The sequence below is a fragment of the Struthio camelus genome, chromosome 1 (genome assembly GCF_040807025.1).
Source record: "Struthio camelus isolate bStrCam1 chromosome 1, bStrCam1.hap1, whole genome shotgun sequence".
NCBI lineage: Eukaryota > Metazoa > Chordata > Aves > Struthioniformes > Struthionidae > Struthio > Struthio camelus.
Genome location: NC_090942.1, coordinates 222,876,385 through 222,898,916, shown reverse-complemented (window position 1 = coordinate 222,898,916; position 22,532 = coordinate 222,876,385). Strand labels below are relative to the sequence as shown.

Below are 22,532 nucleotides of genomic sequence, written 5' to 3'. Positions count from 1 at the left end.
GATGAGCAGATCTGAGCTTCAAACGCTGCTGTCCTCTCGCGTTATCCTTTTGCTCAAATCTCTTTTTGGAATCACGCTAAGCTTTGGACCGCACTTATTACTAAGTCTTACAAACTTTGCGTTAATTCTGAGTTTTAAGTTGCCCTCCTGTAGGTCCAGGATCTCCCCTTGTCCTTGTACAATAGGGCACGGGAACTAGTAGCATTTAATTTCCTTTCTCATATTGTCTTGTTTTAAGACGCTGCATTTATGTGCTGTGTTCTTCTCTTTGGGTTAAACAGATACACACCTTTTTTAAAATCTCCGAACGTAAAAGTCTCCCAGCATCTGATCCATCTCATCAGCCACTTGAGGTTGGACAGGAAAGGTGAGGGAGTTGGGGGTCGGGAGGTGACACAGCTTCTCTGGGCGAATGGCATTGCCGTTCAGGTTCTTTGCGTTGCCTTCCATGGTCAGTTCTTTTAGGGTTTTTGTCATCATTTTTAAAGGGTTATCAAAATAAGCAAATATTATGATTTTTTTTTTTAAGTGAGCCCTCTCTGTTTGTTATTGGCACCAGGAACACCCCAAGATGATTTCAGTATTGCACAGAAGGATTCTTGTTCGTGTCGAGAGAACCAAATACTCTGCCTTGAAAGCCGTGCGTGCTCTGAGGTGCCAGGGAGAGGAAGGGCAGTGAGATGCAGCGTAATTTAGCTTTTAAGCAATTTTCCCTGTCTTTTAAGTCACTACCCAGCTCCCCCAAAATATCTGCCTGTCATGAGCCTCTTGGACATGTCGGCATCAGTCGAGCAGCAGTGTTGTAGGGGCGCTATGCGGCTTAGTTTGCAGAGATTTCGAAAGACTGTGCTGGCCAGATAGCTTTTCTGAATAGTCCAAGTCCTGCACTATATATGAGCCGAACGTATCATTTCATTCAGTATACGCACGCGCCGCTTTGCATCTGTCAGTGGTTTGTTTCACTGGTTGCACTTTTGCAAGGCCCTCTGAATCTCTCGACTTAATTATGGTGATTATGAATAATCTCATCTCTGCAAATATTGCCTTATCTCCTTCACTCTCTTTTTCCAGCTTTAGTGCCCTACGCTGAATACCGCTGGTCCTTGTAACCGATCTCGGAGCAGCTTGCTCTTAACCTTTTGGCATATGGCAAATTGAATGTTTGATACCAGGCTGTTTCCTGTCGCTTAGCTCCTTTCTAATCCATGACTGTGCCTTTTCCTCTTACCCCGTAACTTTAGTTTCTTTATGAGCGTCTTGCTAGGGTATTTGCTAGCAGCTTTTTGAACACCTTCCAAATTGTGGGATCTTTCGTCGCTACTTTATAGACGCAACTGACAGATTTTGCCCGAGTTATTTTGCTCCCCTTGCTTTGTTCAGCTCCGTGGCATAGAGCAACAAGTCCTTGCGGCCAGTTTGCCTCATGTGAAATAAGACATTGGATAATTCCACGAGAATCCTTAATTCGCTTGTTAAAAATAAATGCCTGTCTTCTGCTGTTACGTTTCCTCCATCTTGTATTTCTCTAGCAGCTCTCTGACGATGTCTAATCGTTCTCTGAAAAGTAATAGGTGTGGGGTAGACGTCGAAAGGGCACATACGCTTTGTAAACTGTAGGGTTTTGGCCACTTGTGCTGCTCTTGGTTTGGATTTGGACTCATTTGCTGCCCATAATTGTGTTGTTTGAGCCTTCTCCTCTGTCTTCTCCTCCTCCCTTTCGAAATCCTGATATCACATCTCCTCAAGCAGATGACGCGCAGAGTCCAAGCTCTTTAATTTTCTCACCTTTCCATTTAAGGTTCTTGAGTACCCTCATTTCAATACCGTTATTTTAAAATCCTCCTGTAAACAAATATATCAAATCTCCAGGTCATAGGGCTCGTTTGTAGTTGGAAATATCGGCTTGTTCACGACATTACGACGGTCAGTACTTAGTCGTCATAGCTATTGCTATTTTTCCAAACCAGTCTTGCTATTTATACTGTTTTGGATGAAAGTTGCCTCAATTCTTGCAGGCGGCAGGACTAGCTGTTTCCAGCAGGAATACTTTAAGTGCCTGAGAAATTGCTTCTGTAAACTTGTTGTGTTGTGCCAGTTGGCGCTGTTCTCCTCCTCCCGTACAAACCCATCGGATACTGCGTACAGCAGCAGCTTGGCTGGCCCCTAAGGAGTTGCTTTTCCGATAACCAGTTTATGGTGTCGAAGAGGAAAGACTGTTGTTATTTATTGCTAGGGTCTCGTTATGGAGAGACGCCGAAAGTGGCCAGGCTCTCAGTAGCTCTGAAGACCCTTGTGATATACCTGGTGGCATCTCTTCTTAATGCAGTTTTGTAGGTTGTCCAGTGTGAGCCGAACCCGCTGAAGAGTTTTTCTCCCCCGTCACCCCTGAAAGACGGCTGAGAGGTGGTAGTTTGAGTGTTTTTAGCGGTGTTTGGCGAGGAGGTAGCAGCCGAAGGGATGGCAGCATTTGGCAGAGGGTGTTCTCGGGCCAGGTGTGCATCGATCAATCGTCCGGGCTTGAACTTGGCCGCCTGGAGAGGGAAGAAAAGCAGAGGAGCACAGAGATGGAGCATGGATGAGTCATTACTTCAGAAGCACGGAGGGGGAAATGGACTGTTAGATTAAAAGATTATTACCTTTAAAAAAAAAAAAAAAGTTATTTTTTGAATTTATTTTGAAATGGAGCGTTTTCAAACGAGGTAATTTTATTGGGCTTCGCACCCTAAAAGCCTGTGCGCACGAGCGCCAAATGAAGGTGGTTACCGAAAGGTACTCAATAAATTACAAGTCCAGAAGAACAAGTAACTAGTCCAGAAAAAATGGGACATGTACACCATTCCTGAGGTAGGAATAGCATGCAGTGCTCTTGGTGCTCAGTTCTGGGGATGCAGGAGTTATATCTCTTAGATGCATTTGAATTGAGAGGCAAAACTTCTTTTCTTTTCTTTCCCTACTTGTACGGCAACACTTAGAACTGAGAAATTCCATCCGTTTGTCTTGTTGAGGACTGTTTTCTCCTAGTTTAAGGAAACAGTTTCCACTTCTATTAGACTGTTAGCTTGCATGGATGTGGAATAAATTTCCATTCACCCTTCTTGGCCGAAGAGGAAACGGTGCAAGAGATGTGGGGGAAGTTGAGGAAGGAAAAGGAAAATTTTAAGTAACTTCAACTGCTGAACTTCAACCACCTCTTCTGATTTCTGGTGGTCTTTGTTGCCACGGGAAGACTTACTGCCTTGTCCTTTGGATGACAGTTATGAAAATATCGGTAAGCAAAACGCTGTGCTAAGTCTGTGATGCCTGTAAAGCGTTTTTGATTTCGGTCAGGAAAGTCCCTTACTGCCAATAAACTGCTGAACTGCAGGATGTCTTAGTGAGTTCGGTAACTCTAGTAGTGTTAATTTTTAATCTTTTTTTTTTTGTTATTATTATTCATAGAGGTGTCTTGGGAAAAGAGATATTTCAGCTGAACTGGCTGTACAAGGAGAGAATACTGGTACTAAGCCTTGAATATGCTGAAAGCAGAAGTACACCTATCTTTGCTATTTGTGGACTTGAACAAGATTCAGGAATTTAGGTGGTCCACAGCTGTTTGTAAATGCCAAAGTCTTTTTTTTTTTTTTTTAGATAGCAGAAGATTGCAAAATATGTAGGTCAAACATTTATTTCCCCTTAAGCATCATGTTTTTATAAGCCCCAGCAAGTGATGGTCTAGTGGCAGTGCTAAGACTAATTTACTGACTCTTGCAAACAGAAAACGTAGCAGAACAATTTTTGAAAGGGATGCTAGCTAGGTGTCTAGCTATTAAAATAATATATATGTGTATATTTAAAAAAAAAAAAAAAGGGCAATGGAATGCCCTTTAGGGGCTCCTTTTCCCCCAGTCTGTTAAATTCCTCTCCCAGAATAACTCTGAACTCTTTCACCTGTGTTTCAGATAACCTTCAAAAAGGCAAACTGTCAGATTGGATTTTCTTTCGGCTGGATCCTGTTAATAACTAGAAAACCTCAGGAGTTTCCTAATAATGACCCTGCCAGCGTTCCTGGTGTGGGGACCTAGCACGCTCTCGCCTCAGACGGTTGGAATAGTGAAAATGCATAAGCAAATTTGTTCTTGAAATTACATTTTGTAATTGATTTAAGCAGATTTAATCTTTAGCTCATTTTGCTGTTAAAACCTAATTATGAATAGTTAAATTCAGGGTAAAGAATCCAATTTTCTTCTAGTTCTGCATTATATGCGTGGCCACAACATACCTGGTTTTAATGGTTTAGGAAACGGTGTCTGAGGCAGCACAGCTAAACTGAAGACTTGGTTTCTGTACACAGTCTATAATGTTTTTAAAACATTAATGTACATAAAACGTGGTTATTGTCGTTTGGAAAAAACGAATTACGACAGCCACCCCTATTCCCCCCCTAAACGAGGTGCATCTGTGATTAAAATGAAATATAAAAGTAGGATTCACGCTCTTTGCAGTGTGGATGCTTGCCAGCCTCTCAAGTGAGTTGTCAGCTACAGCTTTAGGTGTGAAATTAGTCAGGGGCTTACAGTTCCCTTCTACAGACAGGTAAACGTGGAGAGTATTGTCTACTTTTGTGGTAGTTTGTATGAAATTGGTATTTACAGAACATAAAAATTACATATATATATGCTATATGCACATGCTACGTGCATGCTTAAAATTTCTTCATGTGTTTGTTGTTGGAAGTTTAAATTATACTTGCTGATTTACAGCTGGACATTGAGATCATATATTGGCAGTGGTTGAAAAGTATGGTCTTTGCTAGTCATCAGAACAGGTTTTTTTCTTCCCTAAAAAACTGACTGTTTTGCTCCAGCTTTTCTTTAATTCTTTTGCAGTAGTTGAGATTCGACCCCATAAGGGCAGCAGTATCTGTCCGCCGCTTAAAAACTTTCCGGTAAACTCAGTCCTCTCTTCTTCACAGCAAAAATATTGCCCAGCCAAAGCCGTGCTAGCGACTGAGGGAGGTCTTGGAGTCTCCTAGGTGGTGACTGAAGCCGCTCTAGTGATTACTCTGAGACTGGGTTGAACTGACATCGCAACAAAATTCAGAGAAATATCTTACTGCTGAAGATAGTAACTTAGATGTACTGTGGAAATTTTCATTACCGGCGATCATTCAGAGCAAATTCCAGTGCATTTAGCTGTCCTTGCAGCCCCACGTCCTTTCTCAGATTGTAGCTGAGTTCTGAAATTGGGGCATGAGAACGATGCTCTTGGCAGTGTCTGTCTCTGGGTTTATTGCCTTCCTTTAGGATGTGTTTCATGCTTGTTTTTCTGCTCTTCCCATCTCAGAGAACAAGGATTACTCTGAAAGGAAAGAGAATAAATTGTGTAGTCGCTGTATTAATATTGTATACTAGAATCCCTGTCCTTGGAGATGCTAAAAAATGGACTGGGTAGGCCATGAGCAACCTAATGCAACTTTGAAGTTGTCCCTGCTTTGAAAGGGAGCTTGGAGAAAACGACCTCCCAAGGCCCCTTCCAAACTAAATTATTCTGTGATTTTTGTGATCCAAACAGAATTATTCACTACGTTCCTGTTGATCACATTCCTCTGCAAAGCAGCTGCAGATAGTAAGAGTGTGAATTAACCTGCAGAATTTGTATTGATTAATGTCAAATGTGCGTGTGTGTCCGTGTCTGATGGGGTGGTGGGACAGGAGGGCATCTTGATTCTTGGGCTACGGGATGAACTTCTACTAGCAAGGAAGTCTTGATGTGAGAGCATGATCCATTGAGCCAGTGTGGCTTTTGATTCATTTCAAAATGGAGCTGTCTAACATTTCTGTTAGATGGTATATCCTTCTTCCGGTCCTCGACCTGAATTGCTGTGCAGTGCTCCTATTTCATAGTATTCCTGCCCAGTCCTGAAGGTGGTTGCATTTTAGAAGAGGAGTCCTCCAAATGTGGAAAAGCTTTGGGATTTTGAATAAAGGAGGAAAGAGAAACGGACAGGACGCACTCTGCATAAAAACATATCCTGTTTGCCAAAGGTGCATCTTTTCTACAATGATTCAGTCTTGCATTAATGAGGAGTAATCGATTCTGCTGCCAGTGTTAAAATATGATGGTAGCTGAATGAGTGCAATCCGTTTGGCAATCTTAGAGATTGCTGCCTAAATAGTTTCGTCTCTTTATTACAGGTCGTCTGAAGGCAGTTAATCTGGAGTAATTTAGTTGTAATATGACCTGGCTAGTCTCAAAATGACACTTTTAAAGAAGTTGCCAAATAGAGCCATCTGTTTTCTTATACTCTAATTGCTCATTCAGCCCAAACAGCAGATCTAGGGAAATAAGTTAGTGAGGAGGGCCAAGTGCGGAAATGCTGCTCCGGAGTGATCTCTGATGTTACGAACGGCAAGAATTAAGACTTCTTGTCAGGACCTCTCAAACTCAGCGCCTTGGGGTGCTTGCTTTATTTCTTTCTACTTCCCTGCTTATCTGATTGTGCTGCTGTTCCCATCCCCTGTCCCGTACCGCCGCTGAGGCTAGTGAGCTTTATTGTCTCTCCCGCATGCTGAGAAGTGACCTTCAGGTTGCATTTTTTGAAATTTTTTGCAAATTGTTCAGGTTCATCCCTGGGACCAGTTTGGTGACAGAGGCTGCAAGATATGTGGTTTTCCAAGGGCAGGACCTCCACGTTGTACTCACCTCCACGATGTTTTATAATCTTACTGAAGTTTTCAGCCATCCCTTTTCTCTGCGTGCTTTTTAGATGCTGGCTTGCAAGAAAAGGTGCTGCCTGAGACAGGGGCTTGTGCAAGTGCTGTTGTTCCTAGGAGCACCTGTGACGTGTTTCCAGCACGTGGGTCTGCACGTTTCCCCAAGCCAGCATGCTTCCTCCTTCCTCTAAGCATGGGTATAACAACTTACTCTACATTCCTGCAAGCAAGGAGGGGATAAAAGCTCTTCCCAGGTCTCGCTCGTTTGCCTGAAAGCAGGGGCGGGCTGGAAGAGCAGCACCCAGTAGTGCTGTGTGCCCATATATGGGGTCACCTGGGCCTCCTCGATGTGTCAGGTTGCTTCTAGACCCCTTCTGTTTGAGTTGGTCACAAACTAGTCCTGTGCCTGTTGCTCCGTGCTGTGCAATGTCTGGTCTGTCTTTCTTCTGGGAACAAAGTTCATTGCTATTTTTATCTGCGTTGTGTAGCATGTAGTGCAGTTTTGGGTGCTGTAAAAAAACAATCGATAATCCTTATTGACCAACCTCTGACCAAAGCTTCCTATTGCTCACAGAGAAGCGAATGCTGTGAGCGACTCGCTAAAAGTGGTTCTCGTTCAGCAGAAACCCGTTAGGCTTTAGGGGAAAGCAGCGTCAGAAGCTGTTACCCGTTCTGAAGGATGTCTCTCCTTGCTTGGAAAAAAGGAAAGATCAAGTGGAACAACGTAGGCATGTGTACGCAGAACGCGTTAGTGTCCATAGGTATCATAGAATGCGTTTTATGCTTTTGGAGGCTGTCTTTGATGGAGAAGTTGCTGGTTGCCAAGGGAAATATAAGCAAACCACTCATTCACCTGAACAATGAGAAAGTGGAAATGTTTCCTGAAAAATGCATGAAGCACGTCCCCTCCGCACAAGCCCCCCAAATGCAGGACTCATCCAGACGGATTTTTAAATGTGTACAACTTTGGCATGGGGGAAGCCCAAGCAGCAGGTCATTTGCCCAGGATCATTGTGCTGAGATGGCTTTAAGCAAGGCTTCTATAGCAAAGCTGTCTATATAATCCCCTTTGCAATCTATTTTTCTTTCCCGGAGGCAAGTTAAGGTTGTTCAGGGCACTCTCTAGAAGCATAAAGAAGATGGGTTACAGAGATAAGGTGTACAAGGTGAACAGTGCTAAGAAAGCAGCCTTAGGCTGGAGTCTACCTACCATGTGAGCTAGCACCCTTGTCACCTGCACTAGCTCCTTCTGACTTGTCTCTCAGGAGCTGCACATGCTGAGCTCAGATGTGTCTGAGCTCAGCAGGAGCTGCCGATGCCCCCATGGCTGGCCGAGATCACTCCTCTGCTCCGTGAGAGAGCAAGTTTGTTCTGCTGAGTCTTCTTCGTTCCCCCTCTGTTTCTTCTGGGCTCCACGTTTTGCAGCTGAAAGAATGGCTGTGGACCATTTCTGAGTTCTCTCACTGTGTAGACATAATTTAGCATCACCAGGAGTGTGCACCCAGGATCTGTCAGGACTCGAAATGGTCCACAGAGAAGGTTTTATTGCCTGATGAGTAGTTGATCACTTTCTGGATCTTGAGATTCTCCAAAAATATGTGGGGCTGGAAGAAATCCTGGCCCCCTGGAAAACTCCAGCCATCCTTGTTTGGCCTTGCCTGCCCTGATAGTTTAGTCATCGTTCCCCTAATCATCTTTGCCCTCAGGGGAACTGCATTGCCCTTGAACAGAGATAACTGCAGATACTCTGCCACAGAATCCCTTTTTGTTTTTTTCCCCAAGCTGCTCATATCCAGTTCCCGGAGGTGGACGAGCTCATTATGGAGCATTTGCCAGCCGCAAGCCTTGAATCATTGGTCTTCTAGAAAACCCCTTAGAGCATTAACGTGGACTTTATGGAGCTCCAGATCTGCTTGCTGTTCAGATTGGTGCCCGTGTAAGGAAGCGGCAGGGCACTTTGTGTCATTCTGTGTGCTGTTAATGATACCTGTTGCAGAAAACCTTCCCTATCCCAGAATTGCAGAGGCACAAGTGGGGATTAAGCTCAGCTCTCCTAGGACGTTGTTTGGTATTTTAACCATAAATCTTTCTTCCTTTTTCCTGTAGCTTTTGTGACAGAGGTGGAACCCGTATCTCAGAGGGAGATACCTGACAGAAGATTTTATAGCAAGGCAGTTTGGATGATAATGTGCGTGTTATTACCTTCAGCTGACCAACTCTCCTGTAAATAGGACACTGGCAGATAACCCCATTTGTCATATCTGTTAGCTCAAAGCCTGTTCAAGAGAGGTGACGCTTTTGCTTTCAGCTGAACAGGGTCTGCAGGATGTGCTCTTACAGATGCAGAGTAAATTGTAAAGTTGGTATTTGTTTATTCCAAATTACTTGGTTGCTGATCTGCTTATTAACAGGATAATGTTGGCTGTAATCTCCATCGTGGTGGTGGACTAGGTGAGAATTCTCTAAGATAATTTCCATCCTTTGGACTAGAGAAATCATCTTTTTAGTTGTCCTTGTGACCAAGTTGTTCCCCTATTTACATCCCGCTGCTGTCTCCCCGCCTTCATCTTTTCACACATAAGCTCTTTGCAGCCTATTTTCACCCTATATATTGTTTCTCGTTCTGTCGGGGAGCCTGTTGCCCACCGCCAGCTGGCCTTTGATGGCAGTCCCCCTCCTCTTTCTCCCTCGCCATTTGTTTTTTCCCAGCACATGCTGCCCTGATGGCTGAGAAGAGCTATCCTCGAAAACCTGCACAACTGCTACATTTATTCCTTGGTATCCTCTTAGCAGCGATACACAACAAAACCTTTGCAAGATGCACTGCCAGCTGTGTGCTGTGATTAGTGCTGGTTGTGCTCCCCGGGGCTGCCGGGTGTTATACTCGCTCGCTGCCTCCTGTGCAGCCGGTACGGGGTTTGTGTGTGACAGCTGTCACAGGCCTGCAGATCGGGGATGCCTCGCACTCTGCTAATGCAAATTCTAATAAGTGCAATCCATTTGGCTTTTCATGCCTCGTTTAAAGCATCAGTGCAACTCCACGGTTTAGCAAGTACAAAGTTATTGTTTGCGGCGTCAGAACCAAATTAGAAATGTTCATAAACTCGTAGCAAAACTCCCCCAAAGAAATTGGAGGTCTGCTTTGAATATTGCATGAACTTGCTAACATCTAATGGGGTAGTTCCTTTCAGAAGCTGGATTAAAAAGACTTGCTGGTTACGGGACCTGAAGCATTATTTCAAGGCAATGCTGAGTGGAGAATCCATGCCTGTAAATGTCTCTGTGGTATTTGTAGGTGAAATATCTGCTCTTGGCAAAGTATTACTGATCTGGCTAGCCAGTAGATATGGAAGACTGGAGGTGGAAAAATGATCCTTTGTGCTGAAAGTCCATGGATCTGTTACGATGCATCTTCAGCTTGTTTGCCACCTAGGGAGCAGGCCAAGACCTGGCAGTTGCTGACAGCATGGCTGAGCTGCTGAGACGCTGTCAGTTGTACTCTTGCTTCAGTTGCAGCAAGGCTTTCCTGGACCTCCCTGTTGAACGTATCTAATCAAATTTTAAAGGCTTGAAGGGCCCTTTGAAGTCATCTAGCCTTTCTCTGCCAACCAAGCTGTGGAACCTCGTGCAGTCACCTCTCCGTTAGGTCTGTAGCTTCAGCTAGTGCATATGTTTCACAGAGATGTTGTCTTAATTCATTGCATCCGTTTTCCCCCAAAGGATTCACGGCATAATTAAATTAGTCCCGATTCCTGAGCCATGTGGAGAAGCTTTGGATTAAGGTGAATCCACTCGTAGTTGTTCTTGGACTGACCAGCGACAGATCTGTCAGGAATTTATAGAGATCCGTGTGAAGTCTTTAACCTATGTCAGGAAGATATGTAGGTTTCGGGGCATGAACAAGCAAATCGCCTCGTTAGCTAAACCTGAACTGTTCAGGATGGAGCTAAACCAACCGTGGCTATAGCACAACTTCCAATCCTCTCTTTGGGGAGAAACAGCTAGCCCAAGCTATAAGGAACCTTCTACCTAGGTTAAAAACACATTGTGATGGTACAGGAAATCCACCCATCTCCAACCCAAAACTATATTTTTTTTTAACAGTTGTGATAAGGAAGGAGAAGGAAAGAGTCTTGCCATTTCCATGTTTACTTGGGTAAGCGTGATCGAAGTTACCAAGATAACTCAAGGTGCCACCAGGCACCTGATATCCTTTGGGGACAATAGGTTTCCATAGATGTGCCTTTCTGCCAGAGTCCTGTGTCTTCTGGATTGTGGAGAGAGAGAAAGGGAAACAAAATAAAATGCTGCCTTAGTTTTAAGAGGTGGACTACGTTTCGGATAGGAATAGCTTCTCAACCTTACTGACCTCAACGTGCTAGACGTGCATGCTGTGTTCCCCTGAATCTCCTCCTTTTACTGAGCTGAGCAAGAGACTTGGGTGTTGAATGGCAAGGTGCCGTTAAACAGTCGTGAAGAGAGGTGTGAAAGAAAACCTCAGATTAGCAGATTAAAAACATGTTAAAACAGATTAAGATGTATAATTGCCGAGAGTCTGATGTTGAAAAGGAAGTGATGGGTTCCGTAACTTTTTTGGAGTGCCATAATTAACACTCAAGTAATGAGAGTTACAGTTTGCCAAACTAATGCAGGATGAGAAGCATGATGTGTAAGTGTATACGTATGTAAACACAGAGAAAGAGAGAGAGAAAACATGTAATGAAGTAGAAGGGAATTTGATAGATGATGTTTTACTTAACCAGCATAAAATGCTCTGGGCAATACTTGTGTAAGTGCATCATATACCTGTGAGAATTCTGTCTGCCAGGTGGAAAGTGGAAAGAACTCTAAAATTTTAGTCCAGTGAGTAAAAATAAACTTCAGTGTTGGAAAACAGGCTCTGGAACCTGCCTCCAGAAAGAACAAGTTGCGTTGGGGTGAGTTTCCCTTGACTTTTTCCTTCAAAGTTCAGACTCGAGGGTTTTTGAGAAGAGCACCTCAGATGGCATAAATGATCACTACCGTACAGATAGAGGGGAACAACCCAGAAAATAACCAATTTGAAGGTGTCCAAATGGGCTAAAGAGGAGCAAAACCATATAGTAAGTGATCTATCGAGGGCCAAATATTTATATGCCAGAAATATGCAAGAAACCTCCTCCCCACCGAAAGCAACTGTAGAACTAGGAGGAAGGGCCTGTGTAGAGTCAGGTTAATCAGAGGGTTAACCAGCACTTGGCTCGTTGCGCAGGGTGAGACACAGGAACCATTTGTTGCTTCCAGGCAAGCTGATGTTTTTCAAACACGAACAAGTGACTGTTTGGGGGCCAATCTAGAAGCACCTTGCTTTGATTGTCCCTGTTTGGTGAAGAACTGCTCCATGAGCAAGGCTTGCACCTCTCTAGTGCAAGGGCGAGTGGGTTGGCGAAGGGATGTTGTCCAGATGCAGAGAGCGAGGGTAGCAGAGAGTGAGGACGTGGGCTGAAAGGACACCTATGAGGTGTGCAAACTTGACGGCTGCTTTTGCGAGCCTGATCTTTTGGGGAAACTTGAGATTTCTTAAACTTCTTCTGGCTTGCAGGTACTCCAAAGGCCTTTCTGTACTGTTCTCTATTTGGTCTTGTTATCTCTGGGAAAGTAAAACTCCAATGATCTTACTGCATTCATCCGAAGCTTTATTTTGTTTTTTGAAAAAAAACACTGGTCCACTTTAGAAAAGAAGCAAGCTAGTTCTAGTGAAAGGAAATGTCAAATTCTGGATTACAGGTTTGGAAGTAGAGTTGTAGTCTTATGGTTCTCTTTTGTAACTCCAGGATTATGTTTAATAAAGATCCTCTTCAACTACTCGAGCGATGCGTTAGCTTTGGAGGCTAGTGACCCCTGAGCTTTTGCTACTGTGTTGAACTCTGAGTTTAGGTCTTTCTGTGTATATTCGCAGTGGAATATCCTTTTTCTATTTCTTAGTACTTTTTAAAGCCTATTTTAGGAATGATTCTTCTGGATTTATACCAAATAGAGCTGGTGTGACTCAGCCTCCTCCGTTCCCGCTTTTGGACCTGGAGATGCGCTTGCTGCTTTTACATTTTGTAATGCTTTCCCCCACCTCTGTATTTTCCTCCTCTGAGTTATAATCCAGTCCATTTGTGTTCCTTAATTAGCATTTCTTTTTCCTCGCCTAAACGACGTTCCCATTGATCCCTGTGTTTTTTAAGATTGTCACAATATTTTATAAGTCACGCATCAGAAGAAGAATTCACCGCGTGAGATCCGCAGCATCCAGTTTTTGCCACGAAGCCCACACCTACCATTTTCATGCTACAAATGACAGATTTGGCACTCAAGTGGGTTATTTCACTCATCTGCAGTCTCCGTGGAAAATCCCATCCTCCACGTGGGAAAGTTCATCCAGAGCTATATGCACGCGGCCTGCCAGGTTTTGAACTCCGGCGTGACGCTTCTGGAGGAGCCTGTCTGACCCGGCTGCCCGCTGCAACGCGGGAGCGTTATCCAAGCGGGATGTTACTTTGCAATTTGTACACCGCTGACAGCCAGTGAAGGGGAAATTACTGCCAGCTGGAGCCGCGGACATCTATTTACTATGATCTAGGCTGAAATCATGAATTAGTCTGGGTGAAACGAGTTAAACAGCCCTGCGAAGGAGACGGGTGGGCTGTGCGCAACAGGATGCTGATGCCGAAGGAGGGAGAGGCAGAGGAAGCTGCCTTTTGTCGGCGGTGTCAGCTCGTGTTCGCAGGGTAGTGGAAGGGCTGATGCGTGCAGGGTATGTTCCCAGGCTCTCCAGGTGGCAGGGCCTGTGATTACTCTCTCCATTTGCCCTCCTTTTCTTTCTAGCAAGGCCACTTTTTTTCCATGTTCCTTGGCAGTTCACATGAAGATCTCCTAGGTCCTGCCCTGTGCTCTCTCTGTCTTCTTTGCCCCGGTCACGTTGTCAAACACCTTAGGACCAGTCTTGCAGAGGAGGCGTATCCAGCCGGTTTGCTGTCTTGCTAACAGAACATGTTGGACAGGTGGGGATTTAACCACGCGTACTGCATTCGATGCTTTGGAGACCATGGTTTCCTATTAGTTCTTCTCCAGACACCTATTCTTCTGCACCACTGGAAGTTGTCTGTTAAAACTGAATTGGTCTTTGAACTTCCATTTGATCCATTGATCTCTGAACTTTCCAACAACCATTTCTGTTGTTTTGCTGTCGCTTTTTAAGCAGATTGTAGCACTATCCAGCTGGTATTTTGCAAAACACAGATTTGGAATATTGAGCTAATGGTGATTAAGTCAACTAATGATGGATAAAGTAGAATTAATTTAAGACCCAAACTGAATCGTTTTGAAGAATGACGGCAAAAGGGTTGTTATGACTGGAGATGATTTCATCAGGGTGAAAATAAGTGTGTCACGAATTGGGAACCTGATTTTTTTTCCCTTTTTTTTTTTTTCCTCTTTTCCTCCGAATGCCCAAGTAAGGAGTGTGAAGCTGGAAATCAGGTATTTAGGTTTGTCGAACATATGCCCAGGCTCTTTGCAGGGCGTGCAAAAGCTAGGCTTTACCCTGACGTGTGCAGAAGGTAAGATCCCAAGCCTAAGTGCATAGCTGAATGCTTAACGCAGTTGGAGAATGCACCTGAGTTAATGGCAGACCGGAGAGTGTCTCCAGGGTGGTGTGCTGCAAAACCGCTCCAGACCTAAAATGTATATTTGAATAATCAAATCGTAGATGATAGCAGACAGGATACGTTGCATATCTACTTGGAGGTATGCAGGTGCTTAATTTCGTGTTGGCTTTGGTAACGAGACCTAGCAATTACTATGTGTCTATACACGGAAGCAGCAAGTGCATCTTTTGAGGTGTTCTTTCTATTTTATTGCTTATGGTACTAAAACCTAGTCAGAGATGTTAAACTTCAATTTCACTTGGTTTTGCAAAGAGCCTGGGCATATGTTTGACAAACCTAAATACCTGATTACCCGGAGATTATATGTTCTGTCTTCCCTTAAATTTTTGCCTTTATACCTTTAATAACACTGAAATTATATTAAAAATGCGGAAAACTTAGGCGAGCTGTAATTAGACAAGACTTGGCAGCGGCAATCTGAGCTGCGGCGGCAGCATGTGTGTGAGATTTGGAGTAATCTGTTGACTGTAGGGCCTTCTTTTTTTTTTTTTTTTTTTTTTAGTCGCTGAATCAGTTAAGTTATAAAATTGGTTTCTCATGATAGGGATTAACATGAAATTAAGCCATTCTGTGACAAATTAAAGCTTTTAGACTTTTTATTTCTTCAGAGCGGGAGTCATAGCATCAAAGGAACACTGATTGAAAATAAGATTTTTTTTATCACTGCTAAATCGAAGGTCACCGTAGCTGTCTGTACGGAGACTCTGCCCTTCTTCAAGCCTAAGCTAATGTGAATGACAGATTTGTGAATTAAACTAATAGTATCATTGCTGGATGCCCTCTTGAGCTCTAATACTGAGCTATATCCTTTGATGATTGAACATGGTATCTTTTTTAATACTACTTTTATGAAAAAAATTTGGCAATTGCAGTTGTTTGAAGATACCACTGTACTCTTAGACGCAGTGTCACCTTGTGTTGACTGGATGCCTATGAGTATCTCACTGTTAACATTTAAAAGCAAATGCCAGGAGATATCTATATATTTATATATTTAAATGGATGGATCCTGAAGCCCTAGTCTTTCAAGTAGTTCAACATATGCTTGGCCTTACGTGCAGGAGAAATCTATTTGAAGTGAATAGAAATGTTCGCGTGTAAAGATAAATATTTGCTTGGCTGTTTTAGAACAACAAGTGACAAGTAAACTTTTCCTTTTTAACATTTCAGAGGTATCTTCAAGACTTTTTTAGTTGTCCGTTAATGTGAGAGATACACTGTGTCTTCCTTCTGCTTCGTTAGGGAAGGGAAGTCCGAAAACCTATGGAAAATGCTAATAGTTGGCTTGCAGTGGCCTTTTATCCCTTTTCTTTCCATGAGCTGCACCAGCACTCCTGTTTTTGGCCTCCCATGCTGGATATGTTCACTGCAAAGCGAAATGACTGTTTAGGTGAAAAAGAGCACTGAAAAAATCCTCTGTGGTGGCAGGCAGAAAAATACGTGGCTGTATGCAGTTATGAAATGCATATGCTAATGGACTGCACACTACATGCATTAGAGAGTCATATTATAGTTTCGTAGATGTTAATCTCCTGTCTCCTGTCTAGCGTATGCTTCTAAGCTCTAGTAATTCTGTACTGAGTGTCTAACTTGTGTTTGAGGCGCAGTGCAGCTTTATGAGCATGTGCAGCCTGCATTTAAAGACTTCAGGTGAAACGGTCGTCTCGCTTAACCCTGCTTTCTGTGTTGCACCCACCTCATTACAGCCTTCAGCTGATGATGCACTGGGGAGATGCTCTCCTAGCAAGAACTTCTGCAGCATCCACCCACGAAGTCTTAAGCTCCGTTAGATTCTCTAAAAGACATACTAAGTGGTACGAGCAATGCAAATATAACGTGAGTTAGATATGTAACAGAGAAGTAGATCAGCCAGGAGTTTTGCGCAGAAACCGGTGCGCATTTGCGGCACTGGAGGGACATGGCAGAAGGGAGGATGGTCCTTCTGTCCCTCTTGCCCCCTTGCCCACGTGCTGCCGTCCAAAAGAGCAGCACAATTCTGCTGTGTGGGCAGGAAGTTGTAGGGGTGAAAGGACAGCAGGGATTGTGGGCTGATGGGGTGGTCCTTAGCCTTCCCCCAAAGTGTTGGCAGACCTTTTAGGGGCAGAGGAGCAGCCTCTAGACCATCCAGCATCCCACTTGACTTGGATGCTTGAGAGGTGGAAGTGATTAAATAAGTAGTTAGCATTTAAGTAAATTAATTTACTTCATATTTTCAGAGTGAATTATCTGTATTTTGATGGTTTGTAATAGTAGTTGAAATCCACTGCCATTGGGCTTGCATCTCTTTTTTGGCACTGACTGTTCCATGTTCCTGTAGGAAGTAAAAACCATGCCTGAGCTCTGCTTATGATTGATGCAAATCTCTTGGTTTCTGGACTCTGGAGTTCTGTTTGTTCACCACTTGTCAACTTTCACCTGAAAAAGCCAGTAGGGTTCTTTGACATATTTTTTTTAAGTGGTGCCACTTTTGCAGCATATATGAGCCAGGCATTGGTCTTCGGTAGCATCAGGTGCTCCAAGACCGACATAGATCTGGTGGTTGTTCTGCTTCCTTGCAGAGAGCTTTCCAAACCTAATGAGAGGATGCCAGTGTGTGCCGTCCTATGGACAGGAAAGACTTTCAGTCTTCAGCGCTCATTAATATGGTACCTCTTGCCAACACAAAATTAATTACAAAAGGAGGATGATAGACAAACCTCTTCCAAAGCTCTGTTTCCACTGACGGATTTTGCCTGTGTTCTCCGTCTTTCCTGATCCAGCTTTGTTTCAGAACAGATTCCCAAGCAGTCGTCTTCAACAAGAAGGGACTATTGTGGAGGATTGATCCCCTCCATGTGCATAGTTTTTGCTAGACTCTATATCCCTATCTTTATCCTTGCAGCAGAATGACCAAAATAATGAGAGGACGGGGAAGGACTTGGTTTGCTGCCTGTTGGTGGGTAGGGCTGGTGGCAGAGGAGTGCTCCATTTCTCTGCTGCTGTGTTGGGGTTTCCAGCCTTGATCAGAGAAGAAAGCCTGCTACCCCAAAAGAGAACCTGGGAGGAGATGGTTAGAAGACAAGGAGGAACCGTCATGGCTAATAAATCACATAATAAATCATGTAGTTGAAACTTGCAGCAAGGTGAATTTGACTGCTCACCGAACAAAGGCAGGAGGACTCTGTCCCGTATATTATTAAAAGGACATCTCTGCCCTCATCGAATTTTAATTCCAGAAGCATGCTGTATTTCTGATGTGTCAACTTTGTATTGTGTAATCCATCCAGAAATAAATTGAGATTTTTACCCTCTTGCAGTACGTGGGCAGGAGCAATGTTTTCAATGTTCGAGAAAAGGTTGGAAAGTCATTCTCCCATACCGAGGGGAGTAATTACAAGAGCAGAAGGAAGGTAATTAGTGGTAGTGGTTGGAAATTTTGAACAAAATGTAAATTAAAACATGTCTGTGAGGATAATGTGATTGTTTTTTTTTTTCTGGTATTGAAAATTTTCTGTCAGAATTTGGTTAATACAACTTAGTCTGACCCAATGGAAAAGAAAAGAAAATGTTATACTGTAGGCTGAAATGAAACGAGAGTTCGTGAACCGCTGCGACTTGAGTATGCCAAATGCAAGGAACTGCACAGTCAAATCACTGCCGTAGTCTCTCTTCCGACTCCTTTGCTAGTGTGATACTTCTCTTATCTCACTGCAGCACATTTTAAATTACACTATAATATTGGAGGTGGAGGTCTGCCTCTCTGAAACACTTAAGCATTGAGTCTTCTGTATGAAAAATAATATAACAATGGAAGCAAGTGCTGAGCCTGGGTCCCGGCACGGTGGGTTTGCTCACTTCGAGGAAGGCAGCTAACTGAGCTCCTTCAACCTTTCCATCATCTGTAAAAAGAAGCTGCAGCAGTTTACTTAATATTTGGATTGTTATTATTAGTACTATGGATTGCTTAATATTTTATAAATGATGGGAGGAAGGCGTGTTTATTTTTAATGTAAAAATATTTTATTTAATATAAAAATATTTTTATTTATTTTATTTTTAATATAAAACTAGTCACAAGTTAATACTCAGAGAAAGACAATTTGTGTGTGACTACTGAAATTTAGTTTCTCGTAGTAGAAGGAGCGATGGCTTCCAGTGAGAGGTCTGAAGCAACTCGAGAAGTTTCAGGAAGTAAAGATAACTGAGAATGTTATTTTGCTTTTTTTATTTTTTTATTTTACAGTGAAAAGATGAAAATAATCACTGTGTTCTAGGATAGATGGTTATAACCTAGGGAAAATTTCTAACCTGTTTCAGTAATTTTATGGTAGGTCAAAATCTGCATTGATTATTATCTAAATTGATTATTAATGTCAATTAGATCCAATGTGAAAACCTGTTGTAAGTTTTTGTGATCTTGTGAGGCATCTTTACATTGTCTGTTTTACTGCTGTGCGATAGTATAGAAATCGATGAAAGAGGAAGTGTGAACACTCCCCCCTCCACCCCAGGATTTCTGGTGTCCCACCGAGTATCAAGGAAACATATGACTTGAGGCCATGAGGAAAGTAAGCCTTTAGAAGGTTATTTGGGAAGTAATTACGGCTGAGACCCAGAAAGTTGTGGCCTGAGGCTGTGGTAGGAGGTGGGAATCTGAGAAATAAGTATTTACAGCACAAACTATTTTCGGATTGATATCAAGTCCTAGAAAGTTTGGTTGAACTGGACCTCCGGAGTCATCTAGTTCCTTAGGTCAAAGTGGGGCTGTACCAGCACCAGATCAGGTTAGCCACGGCCTCGTGTAGACCAGTCTTCAAAACCTCCAAGGATGGAGATCTCCAAAACTCTTTGGAAAACCTGTTCCCTCCTCGTCAGAAAGCTTTTCGTAATGGCCAACTTGAATCCCTCATGCTGTAGTTTGTGGCTGTTGCCCCTTGTCAATTCAAGGCAAATTAATATGAAAAAGAAAGAAATGTAGCTACTAACCAGGGATCCATCTTCCAACTGCATGTCCTGAGAAGTCTTTTTAGCAAAACACAGTGAATGAGGCTCGCTAAGATAAAAGAATGGAGATAGTCAAGTGGAGGAGCACACGGCTCAGCTGGAGAACAGAACCAAGAGCGCTAGGTAGAGCAGAGTGCGGTGGGGTTCATTGCCAAGGGGAAAGCCAGCAAAGCCTCAAGTTAAAGAAATTCAGAGGAATAACTCAGGAAAGTAGTTTGAGAGTGGTTTGGGGGACACAGAGGACACAAAATGTATTTTACTTCTCTTTGAGGTCTGCAGTTCCACAGCTGTGTGCTTATGCTTCATTTTGGAGTCCCCGCACTGTTCTGAGAGGGCAGTAGAAGATCAATGTTTTCATATCGGTCACCCTACCTTAATATTTGACAGCTGAACTGAATCTTGGGAAAAATCTTTTTATTTCCAAAATAGGAGCTTATGGTCCTTCTGCCATTTTGAAACACAAATGATTTAAATAATAAATCTATTGGTTGCCTGCTGGTGAAACCCATCTGTCTTGCAGATATAAGGCAAGGAATTTTATCTCGCAAGGAATTTTATCTCGCAAAATTCATCTGCTTGCAGACTTTCTGTTCTTTAGAAACAAACTATTTAATATAAAATCAGCTGTGTTAGCCTAATTCTTTTCTCATTGCTGAAGTTTTGTTGTAGACAAAGTGGCTTCTATTTTACTGAGGGTTAAATACATAGGGTATTTTTAATATACTCTGCCTAAGTCAATGATATGACACATAAGCTGTTGTTGGTCTTCTATATCATGTTCGGGCTCACCGAGCGCCTATTTGTTACTACTGAGTGCAACAACTAGTTGTAGTGGTTTGATGTTCCTCATAGGCCTCCTGTCTTCTCAGGCTAGGACAAGGATTTTCCCTACTATGTTTTCATGTACTGTCTAGCATAATTGAATTGTCAAATTATTTCGATCCCTTGACTTTTAGCAGAACGTAAACTTCAGCAACCAAAAGGTCAAGCTTTTCCATGCCTTGGCATTTATTTTGCAGCAGCATAAGCTCAGTATGTTTGGAAGTCAAGAGCTGTTTTGTACTTATAAATTAGCCATTTAGTTTTTTAATACAAGGAAGACATGAGAGTTTGTTCCCATTATGGATGTCAAATGTTTCTCGGATGAAATGCTTGTGAGTTTTAGTTATTTATTCGAGAGGGCAATGGATGACGGAAATGCGATTCCTTATGGGCTTGGCTAGGTGACTCCTAGCTGGTCCCTGTCACCTTCCTGTGCCCCAGTCTCCCCAGTGCATAGATGGGTATTACTGGTCTTGCTGGGATACTGTAAAGTGTCCAGCTCTTTCTTGCTTTTCCCACACCTGGTCTTTGAGATTGAATATGTTCAGTGCTTTACGGAAATCCCTTGTTCTGCAGCAGCCTTGGGAGCATTTCCAGTTGTCTCAAATCTCGGACTCCATCCCCAATCTGGGTTTCGGCTCAGCAGCTAACGTGTCATTGCGCGAAAGCCGTAGTGCTGGCGCGGGGTGTCAGTAGGCAGTATCGGGTCAGTGAGGTCTCGTTTTATCTGTGCGTTTCCTGTCTGTCCATGTACCTGTTGGTTCATTCTTGGGCGGCAAGTCCTTTGTGGCAGGGGACAGCATTTTAGGTGGCTCATTGGCTGAACCCCAGGACTCCTAGGACTATTCTGATACAAATACATGTATCTTTCTGACTGTTGAAGTGGTGGGATGTAAATGTCTACAAAGAAAATAAATTGTCAATATAACTAATGAATAATGCAACTTATTCACATCCAGAGTACACAAACAAGTATGCAAAAGGTCTTACACGAATGGCATTGCAGTAACAGCCAGCTACATAGTGTATTGCTGAATTAAATACCATCGGTGTTTTTACGTTGAACGCTCGTGATTGCATCAGGTGACGGCCATGCTTCAAATACGTTCTTATCATACCCTTTCTGTATTCTCTCCAAGCTGCCATCTCCCGAACAGAGGGGATGTGGTTTGAACTAGCTCATCTAATTCAGAATTTTAATAGTGTAAAACCGTGCAGAGCATCTTTCCTTTTGAAATAGTGAACATTTTCTCAGCACAGAAGAGCTTCTTGCCTAGCTCTTGCTGCTAGATAGCGCTTCCTGGGCGTTTTATAAATAAAGATGGCAATATGAACTGAATTTTAAAATTCAGTTTTGAGACAGTTTGAGGGACAAGGATGCCAGTCCTGCTCCTGCTGCGTGAATTAGTGAAGTGGTGTACTACATTTCTTGGCTCTGGGGGGCCGGAGGTTGCAGCTGGGAGTTTACAGTTATCCGGGTAAGGCAAAATCAGAGCAGAGCTGAAGTTTCCTTTGGAAGTGAGGCTGTTGCATTGGTTTGGATGAGCAATGGGGAGAACTGCAGGCAAAAAGGAATATTTGGGCTCCAAGCGGTGCCCTAGCTTGATGTGTGTAGACATCAAGGTGTAGCTGAAGTATCAGCAAAAGTAGACCTTGTACTCTGCGGATGAAACCCACCATTAATAATTTACTGCTAGATAAAGCCTTACACTTCTTGTGGAGTCTGGTCTTTCTTTGATTTCCCTATTTAAATTGATTTTGTTTTTATTTTCATTTTATTTTATTACAATAAGGTTTATTAATGTAAGATTATCTAAAATTGTATCAACTTGGACCTGAATATATATATTTTTAAGATCTCTAACAAGTCAAATACTTTGCTTCACTTGAGATATGTTCAATCAACTTTTAGTTACTGTAAGGCTGGGTAAACAGCAAGTGTGTAGTTGTGGAAAACTGAATCATATTAAGATCCTCAGAGACCGTACATGCTGTCCCAGCAGGTTTATCTGGGGAAAGGTGAGACGTAGCCTTGTAGATTGCCTAAACTGACCTTTAGCAGATGAACTGGAAATTAATTAAATTATTGTTTGGTGGCTCCCAAGTGAGGGTCAAGCTGCAAATGACTTCACTGTAAAATTGTCAGGAAATTATTTGAATTTGAATGTAATGTAAGGTCAGGAGGTCTCTTCATGTGTAAGGAGGTTTTGGGCTGAATACTATTAGCATGTGATTTGTATAAAATGAATTTAAAGAGGGATATGCAGATCAAGGAAGAAACATGTCTTTGGGGTTTGCCTTTTATCTTTACTCACATTCCCTAATGTTTGGTTCTCTGCTT

General features: G+C 42.9%; 1 protein-coding gene across 7 annotated transcripts in view; it reads left to right on the top strand.

The window, feature by feature from the left end:
* FAM168A (family with sequence similarity 168 member A) overlaps positions 1-22,532 on the top strand; it is a 193,050-nt gene that overhangs the window by 67,759 nt on the left and 102,759 nt on the right. The gene's annotated exons all lie outside the window — the stretch shown is intronic.